The sequence below is a fragment of the Papaver somniferum genome, chromosome 4, assembly GCF_003573695.1.
Source record: "Papaver somniferum cultivar HN1 chromosome 4, ASM357369v1, whole genome shotgun sequence".
NCBI classification, from domain to species: domain Eukaryota; kingdom Viridiplantae; phylum Streptophyta; class Magnoliopsida; order Ranunculales; family Papaveraceae; genus Papaver; species Papaver somniferum.
Window position 1 is genome coordinate 50,216,862 of NC_039361.1, and position 24,305 is coordinate 50,241,166.

The 24,305-nt window shown below is 37.0% G+C and overlaps 1 long non-coding RNA gene across 1 annotated transcript; it reads left to right on the forward strand.

The window, feature by feature from the left end:
* The first annotated feature begins 5,552 nt into the window (after window positions 1–5,552).
* Window positions 5,553–9,056, forward strand: LOC113275436. Its single transcript, XR_003323583.1, has 2 exons — window positions 5,553–8,178; window positions 8,704–9,056. It is a non-coding gene; the product is annotated as an uncharacterized LOC113275436 (long non-coding RNA).
* The last annotated feature ends 15,249 nt before the right edge of the window (window positions 9,057–24,305 follow it).

Consider the following 24,305-nt stretch of genomic DNA (forward strand, 5'->3'; position numbering starts at 1 on the left):
GCACATAGTAAAACCAACGATTCAACAAAGTTCGAGAACAAGTTCTACTTAGATAAATACTAAGGGGCAACAAATGAAGAGGATATACACTCACATATAGAAATATATTGAAAATATGTCTTTACATTTTTCTTCCTGCTTGATTTTTGAATAGGAACGCCTTCATGCGACTCAAGACCTGCTTGATTTTTGAATAGGAACGCCTTCATGCGACTAAACACCTTCATCTTCACTTGAATCATTCTCATCCATCGGAATAATTTCTAGATAATGTTCATAACCCATGTCATTATCATCTCCATCATCATCCCTATCAGATCCGTGAAGAAGATGATCAACCTGATTTTACAATTGACATAATTGTAGAGATCAATAGCTTGTTAGAGCACTGCTCGGTCGAACTCACATGCGTTACTATCTCAAGCATGTTTGTCAATGTTAGTGATCAAAACTATAATTCTTGATTTCTAGCCTAATACATGGATTGTGTAGTTGAGCATTAGACTTTACGACGTTCATCATTTGAAGACGAACAACTACTAAGGGGACCTTGTGGAACTTCATCAACAAAAGGTATGTGGAGACTAAAACTCATCTATCACTTGGAAAGTCAATTTCTACTCTATCTCCCATATTGAGACATAAGTCATATTACGATATAGTTTTCAATTATACACATTTGAGTTTTCGAGCTGAGTTTAACTCGCTTATATATTTCTCGGAATATGTGTTGGAAAGCTTTCGTTTTGGCCAAGTTTATCTTATATGCCTGACGAAAGTCAGAATATGATCATGTGAAAATTTCCAAGTAAACATCTTACATGGTTTGTGTAATACAATCATTTGGTGTAGACTTGGAATGTTTCGTATTGATTATTTCAATATCTTGAAAATTGCTTTGATGCTAATAGTGTGTGAAAAAGACTATTTTACATCCTCTAAGAAAGTTTCAGTGATTGAAATAAAGAGCTTAGAATCAAGTAACCATGTTTGAATATAAACATAGTGTGTTCTCACATTTGTGTGTAAGTCCAAAACCGGGAACCTGAAGTATGCGTACTCGTATGCGTACTAGCCGTTGTTGGATGTATGGGCAAGTATGCGTACCCATACGCATACTGGCAGAAGTCTCACGTCCGTGAATTTCTGCTGGAGTTTGGAAGTGTGGATTAGTATGCGCACCCGTACGCATACTGGCATAACTAAACTCGGTTTGGCTACTTAAGTATGCATACCCGTTTGCGTGCTTGAGTGGGTTACTTTTTAAAATCCGTTGTGTACATGAACTTAGACATTTATATAATAAGGAATGCAATCTTTCCAAAAAGTGGCTATAATGTTCATGAATTGATTCGAGTGAATCAAACCGATTTTGCCTCAATTGTGTTCTTGTATGCTTCTATGAGAATATAACAATTTAAAGGCTCTTTAACTAGTTTCATTTGAGTCATTTGAACTAGTTATGGTTAAAATGAATAAGGTTGATATGAGAGTGATCATATGGATAACTTCGGTTAACTATTATTGAGTCAACATGGTGTACACGTTTGGGTACGGTTACACAAAACTAAATGAGGGTACATTTCATTTGTGTGTAACAAGCTAAGTTCGATCTAACGGTTGAAAGATATTAGCTTAGTTGAATCAGGTTTTTCATCTAAAGGTGAATGTTGAATCTTTGTTACCAAGGTAACTTGGATTCTCAACCCAGATTTGAAAACTATATAAGGGAGAACTCTAGCAACTGGGAAACCTAATCCCCACACCTCATGTGTGTTACTAGTTGCATCAACTAGAGTCGATTCTTCTTTAACCATGGGTTTCTATCGAGACCCTGTAGGTTAACGACTTGAAAGACTTCATTGGGATTGTGAATCCAGACCAAACTATTTTCTTTGTAGTTGCGTGTTCTGATCTTGCCCAATTCTATCGTTTGAGCACTACCTTCTCTAAGATTTGCCCGAGATTTATTTCTCCGATAGGCAAGATAAAAAGTAATCACAAACACCTTCGTCTCATCGTTTGTGGTTCCAAAATATCTAGTTTCGCCATCATACGATTTAGATTATTGTGAGGTGATTGATAATACTAGGCTATTCTTTGGGAATATAAGTCCGGTTTATCAATAGGTTCCTGTTCACCTTGATTTATCAAAAGACGGAGCAAAAACTCATAGGTATTTCTGTGGGAGACATATTTATCTATTCCAATAGACTTTTCTGTGTGAGACAGATTTATTTATCAAGTCTTCGACTTTGTGTTGTAGCAACTCTTAGTTGTGGGTGAGATCAGCTAAGGGAATCAAGTGCGTAGTATCCTGTTGGGATCAGAGATGTAAGGAGCGCAATTGTACCTTAAACCAGTGTGAGATTGATTAGGGTTCAACTACATTCCAGTCCGAAGTTCATTGGTAGTAGGCTAGTGTCTATAGCGGATTAATACAGTGTGGTATTCAAACTGGACTAGGTCTCGTGGTTTTTCTGCATTTGCGGTTTTCTTCGTTAACAAAATTCTGGTGTCTATATTATTTCTTTTCCGCATTATATTTTGTTATATAATTGAAATATCACAGGTTGTGCGTTGAATAGATCAATTAGGAAATCCAAACTTTGGCTGTTGATTGAAATCGATTGATCCTTGAACATTGGTCTTTGGTACCGTTCAAGTTACTTATCTAATATTCAATCGGGCTCGTAGATTTCTATTTGTTGATTGCAGATTGAATAGAGAGATAGATATATAAACTCCTTGATATACTTTTTCTCTAGATTGAGTCTGACTGTCTAGTTGATTCTCTAGAAAGTGTATTGGAGTAAGTCCTCTCAGATTGCCAAACGAATTATTGGGTGTGGTTGTTAGACCCCCGCATTTTCATAGCTTGTTTTGAATCATCATGTGTTTCTTTTAATTCTGCAAATCTAATAAAATATATCTATGGAAAGTTTTCAAAATATTCTCTTAGGAGAGCAGATAAAAGAGGTACCTGCACTGAATAAACAAATTAGGGCATGGCCTTTGACGGAAACGCCTGGAACCTATTCAACCATGGATAAAGACATGAAGGAGCTGATGAGACATATGAAGTTCCCCTCAGTTAAACCTGAGGGGTGTTGCCTCTCTTTTTAAAATTTTGGTATAGATCATATGGGATCTCCTAAAGGCGACTCAATGACAAACATCACTAAATTACTAAGAAGTTCATATTCATTAAATACAATGGCCTATGCAATCAAGATCAAACAGAATTAGACAATAAGTAAGAATCAACAACAAGGCTTCTACTTGTTTCGCATGTGAAAAGTCAAAAATTAATAAATGGGAAAAAATTGTTAATATGGATAAACGCTTGAGATGTGAAGTAATTGTAGTCGAACCTGGAAACAATATGAATTGCTTGAGATTTGCATATGTAGTGAGTACATACGAGGTAATGTTGGGAGTTCATGATGGAGTGGGTTTAGCTATTTTTTTTCCTCAAGTACATAAAATACTCATCCATCTTGTACAACTGAGTGGACTGGGACTAGAATGAGCATGCATAACCTATTTTGGAGAACTATCGAAAAGAAAAAAAATAGAGAATATTTAAAGTAGTACATTCTCCCAGTGAGTTAGCTTAAATAAAATTGGGGATAAAACAAAGTGACGTCAAGATACGTGCATGGGAAAAGTTAGCTGCAAATATGTATATTTTACACGGACAGAATGATGAAACGGCCTTGACGCATCAAAAGCGGGTAGTATGAAAAAATTATGAAAGACATTCATATATATATATATATATTGAGTAAGATTTCAGGAAAGTTCTTAGTTTCCGGCCCAAATTGATAAACTTGTTGAGAATCTTAAAACAACATACTTGTATATACTCACTAGCCATGTCAGGCCGTCTCAGAAATCTTTCATCCGATGGTGTAAGTGTGTTGTATTAATGTCTCCAAGTATAACGTTAGTAATATTACTACAGTAGAAAAAATAAATAAAGAGAGGGGGTTCTTTAATTTAACAATACATATATGATCATGTTGTTTTTAAATATCCTCTTCAAATTGAAAAGTAAGGTATATGTGCACATAGGTCTTGCATTTAAACAAATATGATATACACATTAATGTTCATAGATTTAGAAAGTTTTCAAAGCACTTCGGATTCTTCAGAATTTTATTATTTCAATCTCACTCACCTGAGTCAGTCTCACAAATCCTCATCCAGACATAAAAATAATTAAAAATCTAATCAAAAAGCATTTAGAGAAAGCTCCAAATATGCCATAAAAATCAGTTTTGTCCATCAAACCCATTATTCAATCTCTCTTCTTATTTAAAAATATACGATCCTTATGACTTGAATAGATCTATTCTAGCTATAAAAACTTGTAACAAACCATTTGCGTCACTATCAGTATCAACAATTACAGTAGTTCCTGAAATTAGAAGAAAAAAAAGAATCGTGGGTCCTCATTTCTTATAAAAATTGAATCAAGGAAAATTCCAGTTTACATGGTTTTTCCAGTTATTATAAGCTCTTCGGTATAATAAAACATAGGTATATGCAGGTTGGTAATGCTGTTTTGGTACCCGTTAGACGAGCTTTTGGATTTTCTCTTGGAAAAACAATTGACAATACGACTGACAGTGAGGCTGGTTTCCGGTTTCCTCATTCCTTCTCCAGGATAAAGTCTTGCAGATTGAAACATATGTGTTTTACTTTTGTTAACAAGGTTCCACAATTACTTTAGCAATCCAGATGAGGTTTTGTACCTTTTGGTTTAACTGATTATTATGTGTTTTTGTTCCGATTTCTTCAAATCACATTATCTTTAAGAAAAAATGGGATAATTTATAGAATTACAAAAAACAAAAGGAACATCAGTAAATGTTTCATTCGTTTCTCAATTTATGATTGCAACATCGAAGCTTGTTAATAGTTCTACTCCAAAATCGACATATTAATATGATCTTTTCTGTCCAATATTTTATTTTTTAACGGCCTTTACATGTTATCCAACATCAGTGATAAGTACATAATTTAGATAGTGCAAATCCATGTGTATATTCACTATCATTCTTGCATATTACTTGATATTATATTTATAACATAATTTTACTATAATCCATGCGTATGTTTGCTAATCCATAAGTTAGTTTGGAAACAAAATTTTGAAATGAATTTTAGAATAAAAAAATTAACTTTTTGTTAAGAAAATTTTATTTACTCCTGACCTCAAAAATTAATTTTTTGTTATAGAGAAGGGATAATTGGAATTTGGTACTCAGGTTTTGACCAACACTAGGCTTTGGTCTAATATTTTTCCAACATTAGGGCTTGGTACCTTGACTGGATGTTGACCTGCACTGACTGTTTATGACCAGATTCTAATTAGTTTTATAAAATAAAAAAACTATAAAATTCTAGTTTACAAATTCACCCCTGAAGTAGGTCTAGGATCCGATGGTTACAATATAAACACTTCAGTCTACGGTCTAGATTAATCCATTCTCTTTTCCATATCTAGCTCCAGTTTATTCATGCCAGATTCTTCTATTCTCTTTTTTTCTCTTTCTCTCCTCTCTTAATTTCCCTGCTACTTCCGTTTCCTCCATTATTTCTCTGCCCTGCTATTTTTTTTTCTTGTTATTTCGTTTAAACTCATTACACAAGAGTATGAGGATTTGATTTATTTGGATCAAATGATGAAGATAACTATTGTTGCTGAGATTTACAATCTAGAGTTTGATTTTGATGAAAGAAGAAGGTAAAGGGAGATTATATGATTCATTATAAAACTCAAGTCTCAATACAATGTAGACTAATGTGAAGAGTGTGTGAATTGTGAGTGTGCGATGTGTGTCGTATGTACGTGTGAGCCTAATGTGAAGAGGAGAGAATCGAGTCTGATATATAAAACTCAAGTTTGTCCTGTAACTAAAATAATCTTTCTCTTAATCAATTCATTGATTCAACCCGTCTCAATACAATGTAGACATTCGATTTATCGAATTCTATCATGGTATCAGACTCAGAAATCATGAATTCATGAGGGTATCAATCCAATTTTTCCACTGATTCACCTGAATATTCATCTCCTGTTGTTGTTCATCAACAACATCTTACAACTCTGATTGTTCTTCATCAAAAATCCAAAGATTGTTCTTCATACTACAAATAATTACATCTCAGATCTAGATTACTTACAACAACATCTTACAATTTCATCCGCAACCAAAGATTTCCATCGTAATTAACTTGTTTTTGCAGCTAATTTCTTCATCAAGATCTGCTGCTCTTGATTCCTGATGCCGAGATATTCTGAGCGTGTTCTAGTCCGCTACACTACGGCCTAGTTAGGGAGAAAACTTAAATCCGTTCCACTGATTGGATTCAACAGAAGATTGAGAAGTTGTTGGTCTCATATCTTCCTTCAAGGCAGTCCTCACATATGTGTTGAAGAATCTTGCATTTTACATGATGTTTCTGAATTTGAATTTCGTATTGGAGTTGGAATGTACGAATTAACAGGTTTGAGTTCTTCTAATTTTCATCAATTCTATTCATAGAGTTTGTTTTCATGGAAAGTATGCAGTTGTGATTATTGATATTAAGTAGTGTGAGGTTGTATCTGATCCTGATGCTAGTATTCCAACGTCATCAAGAGGATTAAGCATGATTTTGGATCTAAAACTCAGTTTTGGGGTTTGAGATCTTGGTATTTCAATTTCCAGTTTGGTTTTTTTGGGTTGAAATTACTTATCTCATCAACTGAAATTTGAGTCTCTGCTGGTAATCTCAAACTTTATCTTTAGATTACTTTAGTTTTAACATCATGTGTTCATCTTCTACATCACTAGCTCAACAACATACAATTCTATCTTCAAAACCTGTTTTCATCATAACTAGGTTTGTGGTAACTAGTTCTTTCATCAAGTCCTACTTGTGCTGATACCTGGCGCTTTTAAGTCTGAGCATGCCTATCTCCTCTACACCTTGTCTAGATAAGAGAGAAGCGTAAAGTTGTTCTACTTGAAAGTGAGGAAAATCTCATCTTAAATCACAGAAGTGTATTGATGTGTGTATGGAATGAGAGTTTGCTGCACTATATGTGCTTAATTTGATCGTTATCAGTTCATCCTATTGGTACTGGATTTGGTACAGTCCTCCTTTTATGAGTGAGTTGGCTTACGAGTTCAAATGATGAAACTGAAGATGATGTTTTGGGATTGAAATTGGGGAGTTACATAAGTACAAGCTGATGTTCTCTCTGATGAGTCGACATTCAATTCCGGTGTATCCTGGTTTAGTTATCTTTTCCATTGTTTTTCATGTTTCTGAATACTGCCAGATTATCTCTTTCTTGCTGGTTTCGTTACTTCTGTTGGTGAATAATATGGGTATTTTAAGTGCTTTCTATAAACAGCTTCAGCTTTGGTTGCTGTTTTCAATATTTCTTTATTTGCGAATAATATTGTTTCAAGAATATCAGGGTTGCAGAGACTTGTGAGTTGTTGCTTCTGATTTTACCATATGGAGCCAAGTCAGGTGCTAGTTCTTAATGAGCCAAAAGCCTTCATGTTGTTTGTGGTTGCTGTTGGCAGTTTGCAGTCACTTGCGTTTCTTTGTATGCATTTATTTTGGTGGTTTACTGTTGCTTCTTTATAAATATGCATTAACCTATCCCTCCAACGTCATGAGGTCTTTAATACTTCAGTTGTACGGTTATGAGAGTGCGTGTTGGTATGATGCATTGCTTGCAGTTCACTACAACTGCTTGGATTTAACTTGTCTGACTTGTGTCTCTCTTTTGGTTACCTATTTTACTGCATCAACCACTATTTTTGCTGCTCCTTCAAGTTCTTCTATTGGACGCTAGTGTGTGTAAGTGTTTGGATGCAAGCTTCTTTGCCGATTTCAGATGTTATACAGCAAAATTATGCATTTAGTTGGTGCTGAGTGGTTAAGTGGGTGTGATATTTGTGCTGGTTTATTCTTCTATTCATGTATGTGTGCAGGGTGATACTCTCAATTCTGACTGTCAATATGGCCTGTAATATTATTCTGTCAGAATCGGCATTTTTAAATCAGTTGGATGCTGCTCTAGTTCTTCTACAAGGCTGATATACTTTTACCTGCACCAACTGTTGTTGCGTCATCACCTGCTATTCATACTTATTTCTCAATCTGGTATTTTCTCTTTCTCACATGTTTTCAGCCAATACTACTGCATCACAAGTTACTAGCCTGCTAATTTTTTATGACTATTCCTACACCACCTACACATCTTACTTCTGAGCTACTGCAATTGTCTCTACTTCTTATACTTCTTGTGCTATATCGATTATCTGGTATGCATACCGTAACATCTAATTTGTTGCATCTAATTTGTGCGGAATAATGAAACACAATTGCTATTCTTACTCATATGTTGGTATAACTCCATATGCTGCTCTCTTATGTCATTGGTGTTTGCAAGAGTCAATAACAATATGTTGGGTGTCTCTCTCTTATTGCCAAATCACTTGCTTATCATTTTACGTCGACTGAGTTCATTTTTCTGATGACAAACTAGTGATAAGTTGTTGCTGTTTTACACATTTTCTGTGCATGGAGCTGCCCAAAGTGTGTGTGTGGTTCTATACTTCATGTGTGAATTATTCTCTACACCGACACTTCTTATTTTGTCTACTTATACTGCATCTCCTTCTACAGCCATGTTTCGTCTGCAACAACCACTACCAACCTACTATTTTTTTTTTGTCTGCAACAAGTCGTAACCGTGCCTGCAGTTTTTCGTTCCCAACTTGGGTGTTTCTACTGTTGGTATTTGCTGGTTTGTGTGTGAGTTGTGAGTGCAATCTCAAGTTTTCTTTTAGAGACCACTTAAGATTGAGGGAGCGTAATAACATAGAGTGTGTGAGTTGTGAGTGTGATGTGTGTGTCGTATGTACATGTGAGCCTAATGTGAAGAGGAGAGAATCGAGTCTGGATATATAAAACCCAAGTCTGTACTGTAACTAAAATAATCTTTCTCTTAATCAATTCATTGATTCAAACCGTCTCAATACAATGTAGACATTCGATTTATCGAATTCTATCAATTATTATTGTTACGGAATTGATTAGAGTTAAGTTGGGGTTTTGATGTCTTGAAGAATTGAGGTTTCAAATGAAAACTTAAATTAGGGTTTCGATTGAGCTCGTGACATCGATTCAATAAGGGTTTCAGTTGAGATTCAATAGGGGTTTCAGTTGAGATTCATGACACAATCGATTTAATTTGAGTTGATGACATAGATGATTGAATATGGGTTTGAGGTTTCAGTTAAAATTTCAATTTGGGTTCATGACCCTTTGATATCAAATGCTTAGATTTTGTTACTTCCAAATATTGATAATCATAGGGTTTTTTTTTTTGAGTTGATGACATACCCACTGATGACATATAACCTTTAATATCAAATGTCAGATTTAATATGAGTTGATGACATACCCGCTGTATCTTTTTTTTTTTTGATTTGGTTTTCCTGTTTGTCGAGATTAGAGATGGGTTTTGATAAATTAGGGGTTTGATTCTGGTGGTGTACGGTGTGAACAATAAGAAGAGTTAGAAGTTGGGTGTTGTTCGATTGATAATGGTGATAGAGAAGAAGGTAAGGATTTTAGTGCTTTGAAGGTCGCTGCTTTTGGTTGTGTTGTTCAAGAATCAGTAGCCGATAAGGGAAAATGGTGAATCAAATTGAGACATGAATCTCGGCAAGAAGAACAAGTTGATAATTTTGTAAATATTAGGAAAACTGAAGGATGTGATAGTAAAATTTTTAATAATTATATTTTATATAATTTTTTTAATAATTACTAAACAGATGTCAGGACTTAACCTAGTCAAGGTGGGTCAACGTCCAGTCCAGGTACCAAGTCCTAACGTTGGACAAATGTTAGACCAAAGCCTAATATTGGTCAAAACCTGAGTACCAAACTCTAATTATCCCTATAGAGAAACAGAAACACTTTTACAACTGATATCCAAAGGCTCTTAAAGTAGAATAAGCTTTACATGGGTATATTTTTGGATTGCGGATTATAATAATAAGGATAATTAGGTTGAGCCCTATGCATATAATATATGAAGAGACTTGTTCTTGTTAAATTCGGATCTTAGAATATAGATCATATAAGAATTTTTCATCATTGAATTCAAATCTTAAATGTTCAAGTCCATACAAGGTTGACCTTGTAGAGATCTGTACCTTAATTTATCATGTCAATTAACGATTCCTTGTTTTACAATCTTGAAAAATGATTTGGTTTCCAAAAGCATTGATTATACGAAGATTATTCATGCAGGTTCACGACCCAAAAAATAGGTGGTGTACAAGGTACACTCTAATTTTCAATGGAAATATATTTGCTTTAACGAATCTCCGGGTAAAAAATATATCAAACAAACCTCAATAATTAGGATAACTTAATCTCTTCAAAAGTTATAAAGATTCCTAATTGATTTTACCTCACAAGATAAATATAAATCAAGTTTAGATGTCAATCTTACGGAACCACAAAGTCAAAGCTGAAGAAGTTTTTGTAGTTTCTGTCAATCTTATTCCTCAATCAATAGTTCTTGAAATGGTCGCATAACAAAAGAGACGGAACTTAGAATATACAAAAACTACGAGGATCAAGATAAAGATTTCGGATATCAAGGATCTATAAGATAAAAGATAGTATGAACGAGCCTCACGAATCCCTTAGTGAAAACCTCAAAGTCATAACCTATTTGTGTTTCTCGAGGAAACCTTGGTATTTAGAGGACGACTATAGCAACAACTAGAGCACACCGTATCGGGATTGATCTTCTTAGTTATAGAGAGTCCTTTACATACAATGATGAAACGTGCTAGGTTGCTTAAAGTTCAAGCAATTATTTCTTGTGACAAAGCAAGTTCGCGAACTAGTTTCCATGTTTATGAATTACTTTGATCCCAAGAAAACTTAAACTTCTCAATATGGATTGATTCCAAAGAATGAAAACCATGTAAGCACATGAAAAGTTTTCCTTGTAATAAAAAAATAACGTGTACCCGTGTATTTATCGATTAAAGAATCATACATAAAAATTAGCTTATGAATAACCAAGTTGTATGTTATCCATTAATTGGAGTTTAGTAATACCCAAAAATAGAACAGTTCACGAACTAAGAAAAGTGGTTCACAAACTTAACATATTTTGGAGCTCATACCTAAAAGTGTGTAGTTCGCAAACTGAAAAATCATATACTAAAGTGATACAACATTGTTTCAAAATATAAAATGGTATAAATAATGATTAAATAGGATAGTTAGTCTTCACATACATTTGTTAATGAAATTCTCACAGATGTCTTCATTGTTCTTCATTCTTCAATCTTCGAGGGTACTCGGTGATTTCTGATACTCAACTATCATGTTCTAATCCTATTCGGAGACTGACTTTAGTAGACTATACATCAACAAATAGTTTAACATTGACAACAAGCTTAACCGGGCGATCTCTAACATTAGTTTCAAGATAAAACTATTACATTCAACTTAAAAGTACTTTTAAATTAGTTGCAATTAACTACTATATAAACTAATCATTTATACCTTCAACTTCATCATCTTTATCAAAGCCGTCAACGTTAACAAAATGTGGGTTTTCTATTTTTTTTCATGGGTTGTAACTTGTTAAAATCACTTTCCCACAGATATTGTTGATCATTCACTTTTGAAATGTACGCTGAAAGAGATCTTATGCTTCTCCCAACTATAGTAATGTTTTTCTTGCAAAAGACGATTTTTTGTAAGTTGCTTTCCCACAAAAGTACGTTGAATTTTTCTTTATTTTTCGGCCGCATGTTGGCTATTAACTCGCCAATGTTAAAAAGTTTTTTTTGTTGCTTTTTGGCCTTCTTGTCTCTGTCTTTTTGAATTATATATTCATTTAAACTTTGCAGTTTTACTAGCATTCAGATTTGAATTTGAATTTGGAGATAGATTACTAATAAGTATTGTCAGCATACCCTCATACTCATCCTCTCCACACTTTTTCCAAAAATGAATTTATTAAATTTAAAGTTAGGATTTTCAAATATTGTTTTTTTTTCTTCTAATTGTTCTTATCACATCAAAACCAATTTCGCCATTCCTTCCGACTCGAATGGCTTGGATGATTGGTAGACGCATTTATGTGTGTAATTTGTCCTCAATGCTTCGTATTGTTAGTACTTGTTTTCGTCCTTATTATGGTGTTTTGTGTGTTTGTAGGTATTTTTGGAAAATAATTATGGTTGGAAAATTCGTCTCGAAAAGTTGCACGGAGCACCCCCAGGTCATCCCCAAGGAAGCTGCTATTCGCACCCCAGTTCTGGTTAGGGGGGAGGACATCTTCTTCCCAAATTCAAAAACCAAAAATTGGCGGGAAAAAAATATTATCAACTGGCAGATGTTTTGTTGGAATTTTTGAACGTGTTCTAGGGCGATTCAATGGATGATTTTTGGTAGGAAGTTGTGATATGTCCTAGCAAACACGTTTTGGGCTTTTGGTTCGATCAAATTTGGCCAGAATTAGCTGGATAATTCACGGAATGCAAAACAGGGAAACACGGGTTGGACACGGGATTGGAGAAGATTTGAGCGTGTTCTGCTCATGCATGAGGGCTCTAGCAACATTGTGGGTCGTGTGTAAACATTTTTAGAGTGACCAGGATGGAAATCTACGCGTGAGAAGCTAAATCAGAGAATAAAATATTCCCAGAATATTTTTCCATCAAACCGAGTTAAGAGAGAATTATCTCGAGTTATAGCGAGACTTCTTGATCCTGTGGAGTATATATAGAGTGTTGGGGACTCATAGAAGAGGAGAGAGAATTGGGAGAGGTTTAGAGCACTACAGAGTAAGAAAATTGAAGTTGCAGAGATTCTGGTTCTGCTGCTGCCGCTGCTCGAGGAGGAAGAAGAAGAGGAAGAACAGACTACCAAAGGCAGTCGTTTACCAACAAAGACAACGACTGTCGTTTGTGGGTCATAGTTTTCCAACGACAACATCTCTATCGTTGATTCTGGACGCCTTCTGTGGGTCGCAATATCCTGTTTTATATCATTTTCTTGTCTTTCTCTTCATTGTAAAACATTTTTGAGCATCAATGAAATATTTTAAGAGGTTTTTCATCATGAGTAGCTAAACCCAATCCCAGGGGTGACAGAGGAAGCCATTCTCACAATAATTATGTGGTAATCTCTATTTTTTTATGCAATATTTTTATGTGATTAATTGCATTGATAAAAATGAATAAATGATTTTTATTAATCAACTGTGTTTTTCCTTGATAATGCATGCTTAGTTTTAGACTCTTGATGCATTATACTTGTGATTAACATTTGATATTTTGGAAATCTGCTTTTGGCAATATTTTGAATCAAACCAATTATTTAAATTGCATAGTAAAAAAAAAATTTAGATCATATAAGTATTGTTGAATGGTGGAATCTTAAACCCCTATTTGTCCATAAAATTTCACATCACTTTGCTATTTAATTTTGCTACATTCTTAAGTTTTAAAAAAAAACTAAAATTTTATTCCCTTCACAAATCTGAAAAGAACCCATTTTTACCACTATCACTACAACCATTTGAAAATACATCAAATTTTGGCGCCACGCGGATTTGTGCTTAGGTAGAATTTTTAGGTTTTTATTATTTTTTATTATTTCATTTGTTCTCTTTACGTTTCTTTGTTTGTCTTTGATTTGCAGGTTTGAAGATTGGACACTAAGGACTTGGAACAAAGCTCAAAGCTAAAAGAAAAGAAAAAAAGAAGACAAATAATTTTTTAGGATTTAGTTTTATTATTATTTTTTAATTTTTAATTTTTTTGAATTGTATTAGGAAATTTTTGTAATATTTTTGCACTTTACTTTGGACTTTGGACATTTGGACAATTTTTTTTTAAACCCTACGGAAGGGTACCCTTAAATACAAACTGTTTGCAGGGAAGGACGACGATTACAATATCGTCTCGGCCCCTCGGGTTCGTACACGACATAGGAGTCGTGGCCCGAGTCGACTTCAGCGGTTCTTCGCCCGTCTGGTACGGGAGGTAAGTCTTTCGAAACACCCGCGAATCTCCTGCAAGCGGGTTTACTGTATGCCTTAAGGTGATTATATGTTGAGGACTGAACCAGTTGCTTTAAATTCCTAGTAAAGGGAAGGACTGGCCATACAAGATAAGGGTTCGGATTTCATCACCGTTCTCTTCTTGCCCGCCTTAGGAAAACGAAACCAAACGCGAACCTAAGCCTAAAATTTTGAATAGAACGAGACCTATAGGGTAACGAGCTTAATAGGACAGTCATTCGAAAAATATTGGTTACTCTTTTGAGCATACTTCGAAGTTCAGGATGGTTTCTGTGAGTTGAGCGTGACTGCGCCGCCTTGAATACCGGTGAGGCCTTGGGTATCAAAGCTCCACTGAGCTTCCCTCGCCTCTATTCAACTCACTTTGACTCGTACTGATTCCAGAGAATTTTCAGATTGTAACGAATTCCTTTTCGAAGGATTAGAAGCTGGTCTAGAAACAATCTAAGTGGAGCCATCATGCTTTTTGTTTGCTAGAAATTTTTAGGTTTGATTTGGTGGAGTCGGCCTGCTGTGTGTTTGCTTAGAACCTCCCTTCCTTAGGATTTTTGTTTTGTATGCCAAGAGCGCTCGATTCCTTTACAGAGCGTGCTTGGAAAAGAGATAATTTTGGCCGTTTGATTAGTGACGAGCCTAAAAGATCTTCTTGTGGAAGCGGGGAGCTCGAAGACTCTTCTTTTGAGAGCCCCGTTTTTGGAAACTTCAGTTTTGAGAACCTATCTCTTCGTGAGGAAAGTACCCCTAGTACTTCTGTTGTGCCACTGATGGCAACTTTGAAAGATTACATGTTCCCAACTAGGTCCAACCGAGCTTCAGTTAAATTGCCAGCCACTACGGCTAATTTCGAGATAAAACCTAGTATTCTTCAGATGATCCCTATATACTTAGGAAAGGATGATGAGAACCCTTATTTTCATATTAGAGACTTTGAGGAAATTTGTGGGACAATTAGAATAAAAGACCTTACTGATGAGGTCTTGAAACTTAAGATGTTTCCCTTTTCCTTGAGAGATAAAGCCAAGACCTGGCTAAACAACCTACCATCTGAATCCATTGAAACATGGCAGGAACTTATTGCTGCTTTCTATATGAAATTCTACCCTAAGCATAAAACTGCAGCTGTTAGGCAGAAAATTAGTGCTAGTATGCAACAAGAGGGAGAATCTCTTTATAGGTTTTTAGAGAGATTCAATGATCTCCTATCCCAGTGTCCTCACCATGGATTTGATAAGATGAAACTTGTAGAGATTATTTATAATGGTTTAGACTATTCGACCAAAGCCATGGTCGAGTCTATGTGCGCTGGTGAGTTCACTAGTAAAAATGCTGATGATGCTTTTACCTTCTTAGGAGCTATCGCTGAAAAATCCCAACAGTGGGAGTCTTGTGTTGAACCCCCTAAAAGACTCTTGGTCAATAGAAGTAGCACCAATATGGTAGATACGAGTTTTGCGTCAGATGCTAAGTTTGCTGCTTTATCTAGAAGGTTAGAAGCATTGGAAATGGGTCAATCTAAAAATAAGTCCCTTGTTGAACCTAATAGAGCCTCTCAAGTCTCTAGTTGTGGAATAGAGCCCGATAACTCATTCTGGGAAGGTCAGGTTAGTGAAGAGCAAGCTCATGTTGTCTATAACAATGCTAGGTTTGAAAACCGTCAGAAGTTTGACCCCTACTCAGAGACCTACAACCCTGGTTGGAGAAACCATCCTAATTTCTCTTGGTCTAAGGTCCAGAATCAAGGCCAGTCTAGTAATTCTCAGCCTCCCCCAGGTTTTGGTTATACTAAGAAGGTCAGACCCAGAACCCATCTGAGAATAGAATAACTAGCTTAGAGGAAACCCTTAGTATATTAAGGAAGAGCCATGAGATGCTATCACAAAGCCAGGAAATGTTAGTAAAAATCCAGGGTAATTTTAAAGAGGAAACCAAACAGAATTTTAAGAATAGTGCCCAGTCTTTTGCTAAATTAGAGCTTCAAGTCGGCCAAATAGCTAAGTTTATCAATGAGAGAGAAGAAGGAAGGTTCCCTAGTCATACTGATCCTAACCCTAGAGGAGAGAAATCGTACAATCATGTGAACTCTGTTACAACCCTTAGGAGTGGAAAGAAAGTTGATAATAAGGTCGACATACCTGAAAGTGAACATGTTGTTCACCCTTATGAGCCAGAAAATGAGGAGACTGATAGAGTCTCCAAAGAGACCAATGAGGGTCCTGATGAGCCCGGCTTTGTTCCCAGAGCCCCGTTCCCCCAGCTGCTAGTTCCGACTAAGAGGGAGTCCAACTTTAATGATATATTGGAGGTTTTTAAGCAGGTTAATATCAACCTTCCATTATTAGATGCAATTAAGAAGATTTCCTCTTATGCCAAGTTCCTTAAGGACTTGTGTACGCGAAAGCGTAAGCTCAGTGTCCAGAAGAAAGCCTTCATAGATAGTCATGTGAGTTCTATTATTCAGAATACCACTACTCCTAAGTATAAAGACCCAGGGTCCCCTACCATTGCTTGTACAATAGGTAAGTACCGTGTTGAGAAAGCGTTGCTTGACTTAGGAGACAGTGTGAACTTACTTCCATACCATGTGTACCTTAAGCTAGGACTTGGTGAGATGAAACCTACACAGATGACACTTCAGTTAGCTGTAGGTCCGTTAAAATTCCTCGTGGTGTGATCGAGGATGTTCTCATAGAGGTCGACAAGTTTATATATCTGGTGGATTTTGTTATCCTAGATACCCAACCTGTCCCTGACCCAGAGAACCAAATACCAGTGATTTTAGGTCGCCCGTTTTTAGCTACATCCAACGCGATCATTAACTGTCGAAATGGTATTATGAATTTGTCTTTTGGTAATATGACTATTGAGCTGAACATTTTTAATATTAGTAAGCTACTCTCTGAACTAGATGACTCGAATATAGAAGAGGTGAACATGATAGGAACATTAGTCGAGGAGTCATTACCAAACACTTTGTTAGAAGATCCATTAGAGAAATGCCTAGCTCACTTTGGGATTGATTTTGATGATGATAAGGTGATTAATGAGGTGAATGCTTTGTTAGATTCAACCCCTTTGTTTGATACTAGTAATGGATGGAAACCTAAGTTCGAACCACTACCAGTTTCTAAGTCTACCCTAGTTCCTTCTTTAGAAGAGCCTCCTAAGTTGGACCTAAAACCATTGCCAGATACTCTGAAGTATGTGTTTTTAGGCCCGCCTGAGACTTTACATGTGATTGTTTCTTCCGACTTGGATAGAGATCAGGAAAGTAGGCTAGTAACCGTCCTTCAAAACAGCAAGGAAGCTTTAGGGTGGACCATAGCAGACATTAAGGGTATATGTCCTACTGTTTGTATGCATCAGATATATTTAGAGGAAGACACCAAACCTTCTAGGGAGATGCAACGTCGACTAAACCCCAATATGAAAGAAGTAGTTCGAACTGAGGTTCTTAAGCTATTAGATGCAGACATTATCTACCCTATTTCAGACAGTAAGTGGGTCATCCCCGTTCAGGTTGTTCCCAAGAAATCTGGTATGATTGTAGTCCAGAATGATAACAATGAGTTAATCCCGACCCGAGTGACCACGGGTTGGCGTGTTTTTATTGACTATAGGAAATTGAACAAGGTCACTAGGAAGGACCACTTTCCCCTTCCCTTTATCGACCAGATGCTAGAGAGATTAGCTGGACATAGTCACTACTGCTTTTTAGATGGCTACTCTGAATATAATCATATCGTTATTGCCCCAGAAGACCAGGAGAAAACCACTTTTACCCGTCCCTTTGGTACCTTTGCGTATAGACGCATGCCTTTCGGGCTATGTAATGCCCCTGCGACTTTTCAGCGTTGCATGATGAGCATATTTTCTGACATGGTAGAACGGTTCTTAGAGGTCTTTATGGATGATTTTTCAGTGTTTGGTTCGTTGGCAGGCCTCAAAGATGGGTATATAAAAATGAAGCGAAATGAAACGCGGGCCTACAGTAATACCGCAAGTGCACGGTCGTCGGTTGTAGCTCGTGCAAGTACGGGTCGATCCACAGAGATTGGGAGTGTTTTGAGTTTTCTAGCTAATTGGGTTCCTAAATTGCTGTTGGGCTTTGAATACCCTTTGAAATGGGTTGAACTGAGCTTGGGCTCAGTTGGTCTTTGAAGTGTAAATGGGCTTGTGATTGAAGTTGGCTTTGGCCTTATTCCTAAGAATGAACTGGCCTCAGTCTTTTGAGTTAGGCTTTTGGGTTAAGCCCACAGTTGAATGGTTTGGGCTTTGGTTTGAGCTGGGCCTGTGGTCTTTCAACAATTTACAATGGGCTTTTGTATTTGGGCTTGACAGTGACAGGCCTTAGCTTGGAAAGTGAACTGTGAGCTGGGCTTTGGAGAGGAAGCAACAGCAGGGGAGAAATGGCAGCACTAAGTAGCAGGAGAAGCACATGTACTTGCTAACTCAACAAAAGATTCAGTTTCCAGAGTTGTGCAGTTTAAGCAATTGAGAAGAGATTATGCAAATGTCTAAGATGATGCAGTGATGCTACAGCTACACAGAATGGAAATGATAATGATACAGAACAGAATGCTAATGCTAGGATGCAAGGTATAGCTAAGTAGCAAAGTTAATGAACAACCACAGATGATTACTAACTAATATTTACAAGACTAAAATGATTACTAAGTTACAACTACAGATGCTAAAATGCTAGTAACTACAGCATGAGATGCAGGTGGTAGACAGATGCAAATGGCAGAAAATTATGCAAGATATGCAACTGCACAGAAAAGCAAGGTAAAGAAAAACAACGGCAATTAACAGGAAAGACAATGGAGAAAATGAAGAAACTAAACAACAACAATCAGATAACAGTGCAAGTGAACCAAGGCCTAAGCCAAGGGCAAGGGAGATGGTGAAACTAACAGAGCAAGGCTAAGGCATTCTTCTAGAGTGGGAAGAGAACTAGCTTGCTCATTGTCACTAGTGAGCACTAGTTTCTCCCCACTACTCAATCAACACAATGCACCTAAGCATACAAAAATGGAATGGCAAGATAATCAGCTTGCTATGAGCACTGATTTCTTCCATTACTCAACCAGTTCAATGCTTCAAAGGTAACTAGCCTAGCATTCCATCACTTCACAGTGCACAAACTTAACACTAAACTAAACATGGCACTAACAGTGACAAAACAATGAGGATTAACAGATACAACACATATTAACAGGACAAATGTAACAGGAATTAATTGGAAATTAAAACATGAAATTAAAACAAGCATATTAACAGGAAAATAACAATTTTAACAGGAGCACATTTAACAGGAGACAAACAATTTTAACATATGCAGTGATATTGAACAGAACACATTAAAGAGAAAAACATTAACATTAACAGGACATGAAAGTCCTGGATGCCGGCTAATCCAAGCATAGTCTTTACATCACACCCACAAGGCTATTTATAGTCCACAACACAATTAGGGTTCTACCCATTTTCCCAAAATAACAGTAGGCTAGGGTTTGTGATTACTCACCCAATTTGACACAACCACTCCATTTTGATGTCGACCCATGCTTCTATTTGTCCTCCTCTACCTCTCCATGCCTTCAATTTCTCTCTAGCACACGTTAATCCATCAACCCATAACCTAGGGTTTAGGTTAGGTAATAAGTTGATGGGATAAAGGGCTAGAAGGATGGGGGAAGCTATCAATCACGTGTAGGATGATAGGGTGGCAGTGTGTGAGCTCGAGGTGGTTGTGGCAGGGCGTTTGGTGGCGCGACAGGGTGATGGTGATGGAGTTGTTGCAGAGGAGCTCTCTGCAGACGGAGTGGAGGAGAAGAGCTCGATGTTTTTGGGAGAAGGGTGCGTTTGGGTAGCTGGTATAGGATTTGGTGCTCCAGTGTGTGGCGGCTTCATCGATTTTTGATGTTCAGCGAGACTAAGCCGTGAGATGTGGAGCTGGTAGGTAGATCAGACGGTGATGCGGAGGCAAGCGAGGAGCGACCGTCCGATGAAGGGATACAACGAAACGAACGGTGCTAGATTAGGTTAGGTGCTGTAGTGTAAGGCGGAGATATCAAACTTTGATGAACAGCAAGGGAGCATCCGTTGGATTCAACTACCATCTAATCTGAAGGCTTGGAATTTCAGCGTTGTGGTGCTTGGCAGAGACTTCAGATTTTGATGCTCTATGAAGGAGCGACCGTCGGATGCTTCTGAGAACTGATCTGATGGCTGAGAACGGAGGCGTTTTTGTGTGTGGAAAATGAGGTTGTGCGCACCATTCTTCGCGGCTTCCTTGCGTGATTTCTCCCGGCTTTTCACTACTTTTCTGCTCTTTTTGCTCCGCGACTCATCCGAACTTTATTTATCACCTAAAAATGCAAAATTAATTAATAAAAATATTTATTCTTGAAAAAAATGAAAATACAGAATATGGGATAAAATGTAGAATTAATGCATACAAGATGAGTTAAATGCCAACAAAAAGGGATAAATATATGCAATATTTGGCACTCATCATTCGTCTTTCGATGAGTGCTTGCATCATTTGTCATTAGTTTTGACTAGGTGTAAGGAAAAGAATTTAGTGCTTAATTGGGAGAAATGTCACTTTATGGTTCGTTCAGGAATTGTTCTAGGGCATATTGTATCTTCAAAGGGTATAGAGGTAGATAGACCCAAAGTTGACCTTATTAAAACTTTACCGGTCCCAAAAACCGTAAGATATATTAGGTCATTCTTAGGGCATGCTGGTTTTTATCGTCGTTTTATTAAGGATTTTAGCTTGATGTCTAGACCTCTTTGCAATTTGCTTGCAAAAGATGTTAAGTTTGTCTTTGATGATGCTTGTTTAGAGGCTTTTAAGAATCTTAATTCATTACTCACTACCGCCCCCATAGTCCAGGCACCCAACTGGAACCTACCCTTTGAGATCATGTGTGATGCTTCAGATTATGCTATTGGTGTTGTGCTAGGTCAGCGAGAAAATAAGTTACTTCATGTGATTTACTATGCTAGCAAAACTCTGAATGATGCCCAGTTGAACTATACCACTACCGAGAAGGAACAATTAGCCATTGTGTTTGCCTTAGGTAAGTTTAGACCCTATCTCTTAGGTTCTAAGATCATCATATATACTGATCATGCTGCTTTAAAATATCTTTTGTCTAAGAAGGATACTAAACCTAGATTGATTAGGTGGATTCTGTTGTTGCAAGAGTTTTCTCCAGACATTAGAGACAAAAAGGGTGTCGAAAATTTTGTAGCAGATCACTTGTCTAGGCTAGTTGTTAGTTCCCCAGATGATTCCCTTCCTATAAGGGATAGCTTTCCTGATGAACAATTGTTCTTTGTTACCCAATTACCTTGGTATGCGAATGTAGTGAACTATCTTGTTACTGGTCGAATGCCCCAACATTGGGGTAAACAAGATCGTTCTAGATTTTTAGCTGAGGTTAAGCACTTCTTTTGGGATGATCCTTATTTGTTTAAGTATTGTCCAGACCAGATTATTAGGAGATGTATACCTGAGAGTGACCATTCCAGTATTATTTCCTTTTTTCATGATCATGCTTGTGGGGGTCACTTTAGAGCTAAGAAAACTGCTGCTAAGACATTGCAGTGTGGATTCTATTAGCCTTCGTTGTTTAAAGACTCCCACAGTTACTGCGTCACTTGTGAACGATGCCAGAAATTAGGAACCATTTCCCGTAGGAACATGATGCCCTTGAACCCTATTTTAATTGTTAGGTATTTGATGTGTGGGGTATTGACTTTATGGGTTCGTTTCCTAATTTTTTTTGGTAACCTATACATCCTTGTCGCCGTAGACTATGTCTCTAAGTGGATTGAGGCGGTTGCGTGTAAAACTAATGACCATAGGGTTGTGATTGAGTTCTTGAAAAATAATATACTTACACGTTTTGGTACACCACGAGCTATAATTAGTGATAGAGGGTCGCACTTTTGTAATGGGAATTTTAAGCTTCTGATGAAGAAATATGGTATTACACATAAGATAGCTACCCCGTATCATCCACAGACTAGTGGTCAGGTAGAGGTTTCTAATAGGGAGATAAAAAGTATATTAGAGAAAACAGTTAATCCTAATCGGAAAGACTGGTCGTCTAGGCTTACTGATGCCTTATGGGCTTACTGTACTGCGTTTAAGATCCCCATTGGAATGTCACCTTATCGGCTTGTTTATGGCAAGGCATGTCACTTACCTGTTGAGTTAGAACATATAGATTATTGGGCTGTTAAGCAGCTAAATTTTTCACTTGACGAGGCAGGAGCCCATAGGAAACTCCAACTCAATGAGTTGGACGAGATTCGTATAGATGCTTACGATAGTGCGAAGGAGTATAAGAACAAAATGAAACTTGTGCATGATAGAAACATTTTACGGAAGTCATTTTCTCCAGGTCAAAATGTTCTTCTGTATGATACCCGCTTGCATCTTTTCCCTGGGAAGTTACGTTCTCGGTGGACGGGTCCTTTTTATTGTTCGCACTGTTTTTCCTCATGGAGCTGTTGAGATCGAGACACCGGATGGTAGTAGTTCTTCGAAGGTTAATGGTCAGAGATGGAAACCCTTTTTAGAGCCCTTTCCTACAGGTGATGTTGAGGAGGTCCCTCTGGAGGACCCTGTTTACCCTTGATTGACCATCGAGGAAGTTGTATGTTGTATATTAGTTTTTGATTTTCTTCACCCAGGTACTATCTTTCCAACTTCTCGTGTTATTTTACTTTTGCTACTGCTCTTTAATTAGAAACATTGAGGACAATGTTAGATTTAAGTTTGGGGGTGGGGAAGAAACTTTTTGTTAGCTTTTAGTTGCAATAAATAAACTCCATAGCCTAGAAATTTATGCGTATTCAGGATGGAACTAACTAATCTAAGTGGATGGAAGCATCTTGGTTGTAGCAGTTGAGGAACCAATCTGATTAGATGGAAACATCTATAGAGTCTATTCATAAAAGCATAGAGCTCAGGTGTTAGAAATAACATGATAGTTGCACCATATCTCGTTGAGTCCTTTTCATTTCTTTTTTTTTTTTATTTTTTTTTTTCATTTTAAACTATGTTTCTCTAAGTGATTAGGTGGAGCACACGATTCAAGTTGTTACCACTGCTAGGGTGAATTAGAGTGACTGAGTTACTAAAAAAAAAAAAAAAAGAGAGAGACCGGACCAGTTAGACCAATCGGAATAAGTATTAACACTTGGATAGCGATATGCGTGTGTTCTCCCTATTTCCGTCGCCTAAGCAAGCGTGGAATGCAGGACCCGTGGGAACTATCGTGTAGTCTGCTGACAAGAAGCATGCGCTTGGATCAAAAAGATCTATTCATGCCGTTAAGTTAAAAAAAAAATGGTTATTGTTCTGTGTAGTCAACTACTGGTTCCCTTGTATTTGTCAGTTTCTTGATCTAGATTTAAGTTATTGACCACTGGTTCCCTTGTATATGCCAGTCGTGTTGATATTAGTCAGACCGGTATCTCAGTCCATTAGGATAGGTTCATTCTGGCAGTGGCCTTCAAACAGATATGTGAAACATCGATCATTTGGTTAACATCAAAACCACCTACATTTTTCTATTTCCATCTCTTTTTTCTATCCATATGATTAGTTTGACTCCGAATATGATGTCCATAGTGCAACTATCTGAGTAGAGCTCTGTCACTTTATATGAATTTTAGTATGCTTGAGTGTAAAATCGTGTACAACAATTGGAATTTCGCATCAGGGTACTTCCTCCTGTAGTCAGTGATTGTAAGCCAACCAAGGAGATTCTTTAGTGCCTTCCAAGGTTCGACATAGATAGCTAGGGTCAGGAGTAATGGTTTTGTGGGTACACCTCTGGTAAACCCTCCCGAGATTAACTCGGTTTTATTTTTTGTTTTTGCTCGAGGACTAGCAAATAATAAGTTTAGGGGTATTTGATAGACGCATTTATGTGTCTAATTTGTCCTCAATGTTTCGTATTGTTAGTACTTGTTTTCGTCCTTATTATGGTGTTTTATGTGTTTGTAGGTATTTTTGGAAAATAATTATTGTTGGAAAATTCGGCTGGAAAAGTTGCACGGAGCACCCCCATGTCACCCCCAAGGCAGTTGCTATTCGCACCCCAGTTCTGGTTAGGTGGGAGAACATCTT